This window comes from Melanerpes formicivorus, unplaced genomic scaffold, assembly GCF_026170545.1.
Source record: "Melanerpes formicivorus ecotype bairdi unplaced genomic scaffold, bMelFor1.0.p_v2 SCAF_42, whole genome shotgun sequence".
In the NCBI taxonomy this organism is placed as follows: Eukaryota; Metazoa; Chordata; class Aves; order Piciformes; family Picidae; genus Melanerpes; species Melanerpes formicivorus.
Window position 1 is genome coordinate 1 of NW_027142394.1, and position 11115 is coordinate 11115.

Below are 11115 nucleotides of genomic sequence, written 5' to 3' on the forward strand. Positions count from 1 at the left end.
TTATTGATTCTATGATTCTATGATGATCTCTGGAGGTATTTAAAAGCTGAGTAGATGTGGTGCTGAGGGGACATGGTTCACAGTACCACAGTATCACTAAGGTTGGAAGAGACCTCAAAGTTCATCCAGTCCAACCTGGCACCACAGACCTCATGACTAGACCATGGCACCAAGTGCCACATCCAATCCCCTCTTGAACACCTCCAGGGATGGGGACTCCACCACTTCCCTGGGCAACACATCCCAATGGCTAACAACTCTCACTGGGAAGAACTTTCTCCTCACCTCCAGCCTAAACCTCCCCTGGCACAGCTTGAGACTGTGTCCTCTTGTTTTGGTGCTGCTTGCTTGAGAGAAGAGACCAACCCCCACCTGGAGGCTACAACCTCCCTTCAGGTACTTGTAGAGAGCAATGAGGTCTCCCCTGAGCCTCCTCTTCTCCAGGGCTGAGCAACCCCAGCTCCCTCAGCTAGATGGTCCAGCAGCAGACTTGGTAGTGTGGTGCTGATGGCTGGACTCAAAGATCTTACAGGTCTTTTGCAGCCTAAACAATTATCTGATTCTATGATCCTTAAATAAGTTGTCCTTCATTTCCTCCAGTCCATTCTCTGGCAACCTCCAACCAAGTGTCCCAGAAGAGGAGGAAACTGTGAGCACTGAAGCTGGGGTTGCGAGTGGGAGTGAATCAAAACGGTCTTTAATGAACTGCAGCAGTTTGGTTTTACTCCTCTGGCAGTCAGGTAAACTTTGAGCAAAAGATGAAATTGACCTTTTCAAGATGTCTCAGAGTCAGCCTACCCTTTTAGCACTGTCTGGGCATTCTGGTGTGCTCTTCCATTCCAAGACCATTCTGGGATTGAATGGTCAGTGATGATAAACAGTGGTAATAGATTACTGGGGGGGGGGGGGGGGGGGGAGGTAGAAGATATTAATAAGGTGAGAGTTTTAATTAATTTTTCAAGTTAATTAAAATGTCCAAAAGCACAATAAAAGTGCAGAAAATCTGGCAAGGGAATGGCAGCCTGTCTGATTAATGCAAGTCAACTGTCTTCTGAGGGTAATAGTAATAATGATGAGATTATGGATATGGAAGAACGTGCTAAAGAGATATGAGATGCATGTGGAATGCAAACTGTGTCCTAGTTACTATTTTATGGTGCACAATGGATCTTATTAAGGAGGAATAGCAGTAAGAATTAGCACTGAATTGCTCAATAAAAGTATTGTGTAATTAACAGTGCTGCACCATCAGCTTGAGTGCTACCTCCCATTGATACTCCATCGCCTCCATTTACTTCCAGTTTTTAACTAAAGCACAGGAGGTTCAGTGGCAGTTGCAGGCAGCTTGGAAAACATGTTGCATGGTGATGCTTGGGGAAAGGCAAGCAAGTGCTGGAGTGCTGGAGTGGGATATGATGTGCACAGATTCATAGCATGGCTTGAGTTATCACACAGTATCACAGTATCACTTAGGTTGGAAAGGACCTCGAGGATCATCGAGTCCAACCTATCAACACAGACCCCACGACTAGACCATGGCACCAAGTGCCACGTCCAATCTCCTCTTGAATGCCTCCAGGGACGATGACTCCACCACCTCCCTGGGCAACCCGTTCCAATGACGAACGACTCGCTCGGTGAAGAACTTCCTCCTCACCTCGAGTCTAAACCTCCCCTGGCACAGCTTGAGACTGTGTCCTCTTGTTCTGGTGCTGGTTGCCTGGCAGAAGAGGCCAACCCCTTCCTGGCTACAGCCACCCTTCAGGTAGTTCTAGAGGGCAATGAGGTCACCCCTGAGCCTCCTCTCCTCCAGGCTAAGCAACCCCAGCTCCCTCAGCCTCTCCTCACAGGGCTGTGTTCAAGGCCTCTCCCCAGCCTTGTTGCCCTTCTCTGGACATGCTCAAGTGTTTCAATGTCCTTCCTAAACCGAGGGGCCCAGAACTGGACACAGTACTCAAGGAGTTGGAAGAGTCCTTTAGGACCATCTAGCTCCAACCACCCTGCCATAGGCAGGGACACCTCCACCTAGATCATGTTGCTCAAGGATTCAGCCAGCCTGGTCTTAAACAGTTCTAGGGATGAGGCTTCCATGACTTCTCTGGGTAATGTATTCCAGTCTCTCGCCACTTCTTCCTAATGTCTAATCTAAATCTACCCTGCTCTAGTTTAAAACCATTGTTCCTTGTCCTATCACCCCAGGCCCTTGTCAAAAGTCCCTCCCCAGCTCTCCTGCAGCCCCCTTCAGGTGCTGGAAGGCTGCTGTAATGTCTCCCTGGAGCCTTCTCTTCTCCAGGCTGAAATATTCAGGATGAATATTCTGATATATTCAGAGGAGACTGAGAAGAACTTCCACAAGTTAGAGTGAAAATGGCACTGAAACAAAATGATAACAACCTTCTACAGGAAGGCTGGGGAAGGACTTCTCAGGATCTCAGGCAGTGATAGGACTAGGGGGAATGGAATGAAGCTGGAGGTGGGGAGATTCAGGCTGGAGGTGAGGAGGAAGTTCTTCCCCATGAGAGTGGTGAAGCCCTGGAATGGGTTGTCCAGGGAGGTGGTTGAGGCCCTGTCCCTGGAGGTGTTTAAGGCCAGGCTGGTGAGGCTTTGGCCAGGCTGATCTAGTGTGGGGTGTCCCTGCCCATGGCAGGGGGATTGGCACTGGCTGATCCTTGTGGTCCCTTCCAACCCTGACTGATACTATGATTCTATGATACTAACCACCACGACAGGGAAAGTCAAATTAGTGCCTTTCTGGCACCCTTCATCTAATGAGGCTCCAGTTTGTCAAGGATGTGCCTCCCCCCTCAACCCAAGCAGATCCCACAGGGCTTGGTGGAGAAGTGGTGAATGGGATTCACTGATGGCTGTATGTTCTCAGCATGAAGTGTGTATATATATATATACACACACTATGTGTCTCCTGCAGTGGTGCTTTGGCCTTGGCTGGGGTTCTAGGCAGTCTCCAGTAAAGTATAGCAGTATATTAATGAGATACATCAGTACAGGGGAGGATACTTCAAAGAGTCACAGAATGGTTTGGGTTGCAAAGTATCTTAAAGCTCATCAAGTTCCAACCTCCTGCCATGGGCAGGGACACCTCCCACCAGCACAGCTTGCTCAAGGCCTCATCCAGCCTGGCCTTGAACACCTCCAGGGAGGAGGCAGCCACAGCCTCCCTGGGCAGCCTGTTTCAAGTGCCTCCCCCTCACTCTAAAGTCACTTACACAGTCTTGTCCTGATGGAAAAGCAGCAGTCAGCATCACTGGAAAACCCATGGTGTGTCTGGCCCAGGATTGCAGAGCTTGTGGCAGTTACCCCTCCAAGGATTATCCTCAGTGGTGGAGGACAGATGCAAAGCAAAGCTCCCCCCCTCTGAGCTTTGCCTGTCATTGCTTTTTATGGAAAACACAAGCTGCTGGCTGCAAAGCCAAACTCTTCAAAATGAATACCAAAAGAGCAGTTCAGCCTCAGATTTGGCCGGACCAGAAATGAGATCTGAGCTGCCCATGCGTTTCAGGACATTTGGAGCCTGAGTTACGACAGAGTGAGCCTCTGCACATCATCAATCTGGAGCTGTTGTGTTTTGCTTGCTAATTATTTTGGGGGTTCTTGGCTAGGTTATGCAGTGTTGAGAGAGGTGATTCTACCCCTCCACTCCTCTCTGGGGAGACCCCACCTGGAGCACTGTGTCCAGTTCAGGAGCTTCTATTACAGGAAGGATCTGCAGGTGCTGGAAGGTGTCCAAAGAAGGGCCAGGAGGATGAGCAGAGGGCTGGAGCTGCTCTGCTCTGGAGATAGACTGAGAGAGTTGGGGTTGTGCAGTCTGCAGAAGAGAAGGCTCCAAGGAGACCTAATTGTGGCCTTCCAGGATCTGCAGGGGGCTCCAAGAAAGCTGGGGAGGAATTTCTGAGGGTGTCAGGGAGTGATAGGACTGGGGGGAATGGAATAAAACTAGAAATGGGGAGATTGAGATTGGATGTGAGGAAGAAATTGTTCCCCATGAGGGTGGTGAGAGCCCGGCCCAGGTTGCCCAGGGAGGTGGTGGAAAGCCTCCTGCCTGGAGGTGTTTGCAGCCAGGCTGGAGGTGGCTGTGAGCAACCTGCTGTAGTGTGAGGTGTCCCTGCCCATGGCAGGGGGCTTGGAACTGGGCTGATCCTTGAGGTCCCTTCCAACCCTGACAGTTCTGTGACTCTCTGATTCTCTGTCCCACCTTCATTTTATTCAGTCTTCCATCTGTCAAGAGCAAGATTCTTAATTCCATCTCCAGTGTTTACCCAGGCTGCCCTTAAACACGAAAATCCTGTCTGGAGGATTTTAGCCTTGGTGAAATAATAATGCCAAAGTAAAAGCCTCCTGTCTTGAATTCTGAGCAGGCTGCATCACCACATGCAAGAGAAATTGTTGCTAGAGATTGCCTCGTTATTGGAAAGGGAGGGTGGGGAATGGTGAGCGAGGTTTGAAGCCTGCTGATGTAAACCAGAACCGGTTTATAGGGAGCTGGCTGAGGACTAGAAGTTTTATAAGGTGCACTTTAAACAACCATGCAGAGCACTGAAAATACTGTAAAAACCATAGCTCCTGGCCACAAATCTCAGAAAATGCTTAGTGGCAAAAAAAACAACAAACCACAGAGAAAAAGCTGCAAGATGTAGGGCATAGAGAAAATCTGATACCCAGAGTGCAGGAACAGGCAGGGGCTGGGCTGCTGCTTCAGGCTGCACTTCAGTGCCAGCACAGGAAACCACACAATGTTAGAATAGCATGGAATGGAATGGAATGGAATGGAATGGAATGGAATGGAATGGAATGGAATAGAATAGAATAGAATAGGATAGGATAGGATAGGATAGAATAGAATAGAATAGAATAGAATAGAATAGAATAGAATAGAATAGAATAGAATAGAATAGAATAGAATAGACCAGGTTGGAAGAGACCTTCAAGATCATCAAGTCCAACCTATCACCCAACACCATCTGATCAACTAAACCATGCAACCAAGCACCCCATCCAGTCTCCTCCTAAACACCTCCAGTGATGGGGGCTCCACCACCTCCCTGGGCAGTACATTCCAATGGGCAATCTCTCTTTCTATGAAGAATTTCTTCCTAACACCAAGCCTAAACCTACCCTGGCACAGCCTGAGACTGTGTCCTCTTGTTCTGGTGCTGCTTGCCTGGGAGAAGAGACCAACCCTCACCTGGCTACAACCTCCCTTCAGGGAGTTGGAGAGAGCAAGAAGGTCTCCCCTGAGCCTCCTCTTCTCCAGGCTAAGCAACCTCAGCTCCCTCAGCCTCTCCTCACAGGGCTGTGCTCCAGACCCCTCCCCAGCTTTCTTGCCCTTCTCTGGACACCTTCCAGCAGCTCAACATCTTTCCTAACCTGAGGAGCCCAGAGCTGGACACAGGACTCAAGGTGTGGCCTCAGCAGTGCTGAGCACAGGGCACAAGGACTTCCCTGCTCCTGCTGGCCACACTCTGATGCAGGCCAGGATGCTCTTGGCCTTCTTGGCCCCCTGGGCACACTGCTGGCTCCTGTTCAGCTGCTGTCAACCAGTCCCCCCAGGTCCCTTTCTGCCTGGCTGCTCTCCACAACCCTTTTGGTGAGGAAGTTTTACCTGATCTCCAATCTAAACCTCCCCTAGTGCAGCTTGAGGCCATTTCCTCTTACCCTGTCATTTGTTAATAGGAAGCAGAGACCAACATCCTCAACTGGCCTTGGCCCATCAATGCCACCTGGCCAGGTCCCTCTGCAGTGCCCTCCTGCCCTCCAGCAAATCCACACTCCCTCCCAGCTCAGTGTCAGCTGCACACTTGCTGAGGGTGCCCCAATCCCCTCATCCAGATCGTTGATAAAGGTGTTAAAGAGGACTGGCCCCAGTGCTGAGTCCTGGGGAGCACCACTGGTGACTGCCCACCAGTGGATTTAGCTCCAGTCCCCAGCACTCTTTGGAGCCATCCAGCCAGCTCTTAGCCCAATGAAGCATCCACCCAGCCTAGCCAGGAACAGGCAGTTTCTCCAGCAGGACACTGTGGGAAATGGTGTCAAAGGGTTTCTTGAATTCCAGGCAGACACATCCACAGCCCTTCCCTCTCCACTAACTGGGTCAGCTTCTCATGGAAGGAGATCAGGCTGGTCAAGCAGGAACTGCCTTTCATGAACCCATACTGGCTGGGCCTGATCCTCTGGCTGTCCTGAGTGCCACATGATGGCACAGAACACAAGCCACAAGACATTCAGTATTTGAGACTACTGTAGATCTTTCTTTCCACCCTCCTTCAGTTCCTATTGAGACTCACAGAGGTGCTGCCACCCATTCTGCTATTGTTCTCCTGAGACCTCACAGGATTCATTGAAGCAGTCACCCTGCTCAGTGTTGCCAAAACCCATCAGAAAAACACCATCTGTGGGGGCTGGGGTGAGAAGTTCCCTCCATGAGACCTCCAGTCAGGAATGCTCCCTGAATGGGCTGCCCTGCTGCTGGACCAGCCATGGCCCAAAGAGATGCTCTGCTGTGCCACAGGCCTGGAAACCAGTCCAGAAAAGCATTATCAGAAGGCAGCCTCTGATGCTGTTCACACCAGGGTGTTCTTGAGACATTTCTTTGAGGCTGTTTGTCCCTGGGGACTGAGTGCAGAGGTCAGTCCTGGGCAGGTTTCATTTGCACCTTGTGCTGATGCATGAATCATAGAATGGTCAGGGTTGGAAGGGACCTCAAGGCTCAGCCAGTTCCAACCCCCCTGCCATGCCCGGGGACACCTCACACCACAGCAGGTTGCTCACAGCCACATCCAGCCTGGCTGCAAACACCTCCAGGCAGGAGGCTTCCACCACCTGCCTGGGCAACCTGTGCCAGGCTCTCACCACCCTCATGGGCAACAACTTCTTCCTCACAGCCAATCTCAATCTCCCCATTTCTATTTTTGCTCCATCCCCCCCAGTCCTATCCCTCCCTGACACCCTCACAAGTCCCTCCCCAGCTTTCTTGTAGCCCCCTTCAGATCCTGGAAGGCCACAATAAGGTCTCCTGGAGCCTTCTCTTCTCCAGCCTGCACAACCCCAACTCTCTCAGTCTGTCTCTACAGCAGAGCAGCTCCAGCCCTCTGCTCCTCCTCCTGGCTCTTCTCTGGACACCTTCCAGCACCTCCAGATCCTTCCTGTAATAGTAGCTCCAGAACTGGACACAGTACTCCAGGTGGGGTCTCCCCAGAGAGGAGTAGAAGGGGAGAATCACCTCCCTGGCCCTGCTGGCTATGCTTCTGTAGCAGGAAGAATGTCCTCTTCCAGCTCCAATGGGTAGATTGAGATTGGATGTGAGGAAGAAGTTGTTCCCCATGAGTGTGATGAGAGCCTGGCACAGGTTGCTCAGGGAGGTGGTCGAAGCCTCATGGATGGAGGTGTTTGCAGCCAGGCTGGATGTGGCTGTGAGCAACCTGCTGTGGTGTGAGGTGTCCCTGCCCATGGCAGGGGGGTTGGAACTGGCTGAGCCTTGAGGTCTCTTCCAAACCTGACAATTCTCTGATTCCTCCCATTGATTTATACCTTGCTACAAGAGGTCTGACAGTGAAGAGGGTGAAACAGTCTGCCAGGCAAGGCTGTCCTCTGTGGGAGAAGGAATTGCTCTGTGACTGCAGACTGGGGCAGACACTGAACTTCCCTGTTTCCTCCACTGCTCAGGCAGACAGATCTCCAACTCACATCTCTTGCATCCTTAGCTTATACCAAACATAAACCAGAAAGCCATTATAAAAAACCCAGAGAATTCAGCCCCTAAATTTCAATAGTGCTGATATAAATCATTCATGCAACAGATTGCAGTCATTTATTGCCTTTGTTTGAGGTGCAAGAAATCTGTTAGATGCACCTCATAGAATTCATAGATTAGTCCTGATGAGGTCCAGGATTTGTGCCCAAAATGCAGAACTTCCCTATGAAAACTGTTAGTCATCTTCAGAGGGAATATTCTGGCACTGATTCTGGCTCTTCATCTCTGAAGTTCCTTCCCAGTCATAGAATCACAGAATTGTCAGGGCTGGAAGGGGCCTCAAGGCTCAGCCAGTTCCAACCCCCCTGCCATGCCCGGGGACACCTCACACTACAGCAGGTTGCTCACAGCCACATCCAGCCTGGTTGCAAACACCTCCAGGGATGAGGCTTCCACCACCTCCCTGGGCAACCTGTGCCAGGCTCTCACCACCCTCATGGGCAACAAATTCTTCCTCACAGCCAATCTCAATCTCCCCATTTCTAGTTTTGCTCCATCGCCCCCACTCCTATCACTCCCTGGCACCCTCAAAAGTCCCTCCCCAGCTTTCTAGGAGCTCCTTTCAGATACTGGAAGGCCACAATAAGGTCTCCCCAGAACCTTCTCCTCTCCAGACTGAACAACCCCAACTCCCTCAGTCTGTCCTCACAGCAGAGCAGCTCCAGCCCTCTGCTCCTCCTCATGGCCCTTCTCTGGACACCTTCCAGCACCTCCAGATCCATACAATAATAGAGGCTCCAGTTGCAGGGCTTTGTCTCATGCTCCAGCTTTGGTGTCCCTTTCATAGAATCACAGATTCAACCAGGTTGGAAAAGACCTCAGAGATCATTAAGTCCTACCTATTACCTAATACCTCCTGAAAACTAAACCATGGCTCCAAGTGCCAGATCCAATCCCCTCTTGAACACCTCCAGGGATGGGGACATCACCACCTCCCTGGGCAGCACATCCCAATGGCCAATTACTCTTTCTGGGAAGAATTTTTTCCTAACATCCAGCCTAAACTTTCCCTGGCACAGCTTGAGACTGTGTCCTCTTGTTCTGGTGCTGCTTGCCTGGAAGAAGAGACCAACCCCCACCTCATGGCAGCCTCCTCTTGGGGATCTGGAGAGAGCAATGAGGTCTCCCCTGAGCCTCCTCTTCTCCAGGCTAAGCAACCCCAGCTCCCTCAGCCTCTCCTCACAGGGCTGTGCTCCAGCCCCCTCCCCAGCCTCAGTGCCCTTCTCTGGACATGTGCAAACACGTTTCAGTCCCAGGTCCAGCCTGTCTCCTGCCAAACAAGCCAGCAGCTCTTCCCCCAGCCCAGAGGAGGACCTGGCAGCAGCCTCATGGGCAGCAGAGTGCTGGGGAGGGGAAAGTGACCTTGTACCTGCTCTTAGGACCAGACAGAGAGGACATTAGTTCATTACTAAACCATTGAGTGGGGCAGACTTTCAAAGAGCAAGAGTCACCTCTCAGTAGAGGGACATCTGGTGACATTAGCTGAAGCTTCATGAAAGCTCCCTATGGCCTTTTCCCAACTAGAGCAGGTTTCACAAGGGAAGGAAGCAAGGAAGGAAGCAAACACAGAGCCCTGTGTGGTGGTGTTACCTCCATCTTCTGCCAGGCACTACTGCTGAATCCAGCAGAGGGGCTGCACCTGACTGCCTCCTTCTGCGGCAGAGGAGAGGCAGCGAGTCAGGGATGTTTGTGATTTACAAAGATGTGCTCTGTGTGTGTGTGTGTGTGTCTGTGTGTCCTGCTTCCTTCCTTTATTTCATTATTTATTGAATAAGATACCAGCTTATGGTACTTACACAGAGCCAGCTGTTTGCAGGATGCCAAGAGCAGGTGGTCTGGGAGGCCTCTGATGAATTGCAAAAGACACTTCCCAGCTGCTGTCGCTGCGTGAAACGAGCAGGCCTGCACCATCTTGAGCTGCAATTGGATTGTGCTTTTGAGCAAGCGAGGGAGACAGCCACTAGAACCACAGAGCATGACCAACAGCCCACATAAAGGGTGTGCAAACACCAGTGATTAATGTTCCAGCAGCTCCCAGCGTCTGAGCAGCTGAAGGGGAGCGGGAAAGGGATGGCTGGGAGGTGGGGTATGCATGGGGAGGAGGGCTGCAGGGCAAGGGTCTGCTTACAGAAAAAGAGGAATAAGGCAAGAAGGAACTTGCAGCCCGCAAAGCCAATCAGATCCTGGGCTGCAGCAGGAGAAGTGTGGCTAGCAGGTCGAGGGAGGTGATCCTCCCCCTCTACTCAGCCCTGGTGAGACCCCACCTGGAGTACTGTGTCCAGTTCTGGAGCCCCTATGACAAGAGGGATGTGGAGGTGCTGGAAGGTGTCCAGAGAAGGGCCACAAGGATGATCAGAGGGCTGGAGCACCTCTCCTATGAGGGCAGACTGAAGGAGTTGGGGCTGTTCAGTCTGCAGAAGAGAAGGCTCCAAGGTGACCTAATTGTGGCCTTCCAGTATCTGAAGGGGGCCTACAGGAAGGCTGGGGAGGGACTGCTCAGGATCTCAGGCAGTGATAGGACTAGGGGGAATGGAATGAAGCTGAAGGTGGGGAGATTCAGGCTGGATGTGAGGAGGAGGTTCTTCACCATGAGAGTGGTGAAGCCCTGGAATGGGTTGTCCAGGGAGGTGGTCGAGGCCCCGTCCCTGGGGGTGTTTAAGGCCAGGCTGGATGAGGCTCTGTCCAGCCTGATCTAGTGTGGGGTGTCCCTGCCCATGGCAGGGGGGTTGGAACTAGATGATCCTTGTGGTCCCTTCCAACCCTGAATGAAACTATGAAACTATGAAACTATGAACTATTTAATGAGCCTTAGTGGTCATAGAACCATAGACTCATAGAATCAGTTTGTGGCTTCCTTCTTTGACTTGCCTTTGGAAAAACGCTGCTTTATTTACCCAGGGTTGTCCCCCGTTTGACAGCTGCCCCCCCAGAGAGGAGAGCCCCACATGAAGCTGTGCTGCACCTCTGCAGCACTGTCTGTAAAAGCAGCAGGTTCAGAGGGTCACAAAGGTGGTTCATGGGGTCACAAAGGTGGTTCATTGATGCTGCAGAGCATTATGGTCTATCTCATAAATATATTAATAATAATAATAATAATCAAACCAGGTTGGAAGAGACCTTCAAGATCATCGTGTCCAACCCATCAACCAATCCAACACCACCTAAACAACTAACCCATGGCACCAAGCACCCCATCAAGTCTCCTCCTGAACACCTCCAGTGATGGTGACTCCACCACCTCCCCAGGCAGCACATTCCAATGGGCAATCTCTCTCTCTGCATAGAACTTCTTCCTAACATCCAACCTAAACCTCCCCTGGCACAGCTTGAGACTGTGTCCTCTTGGTCTG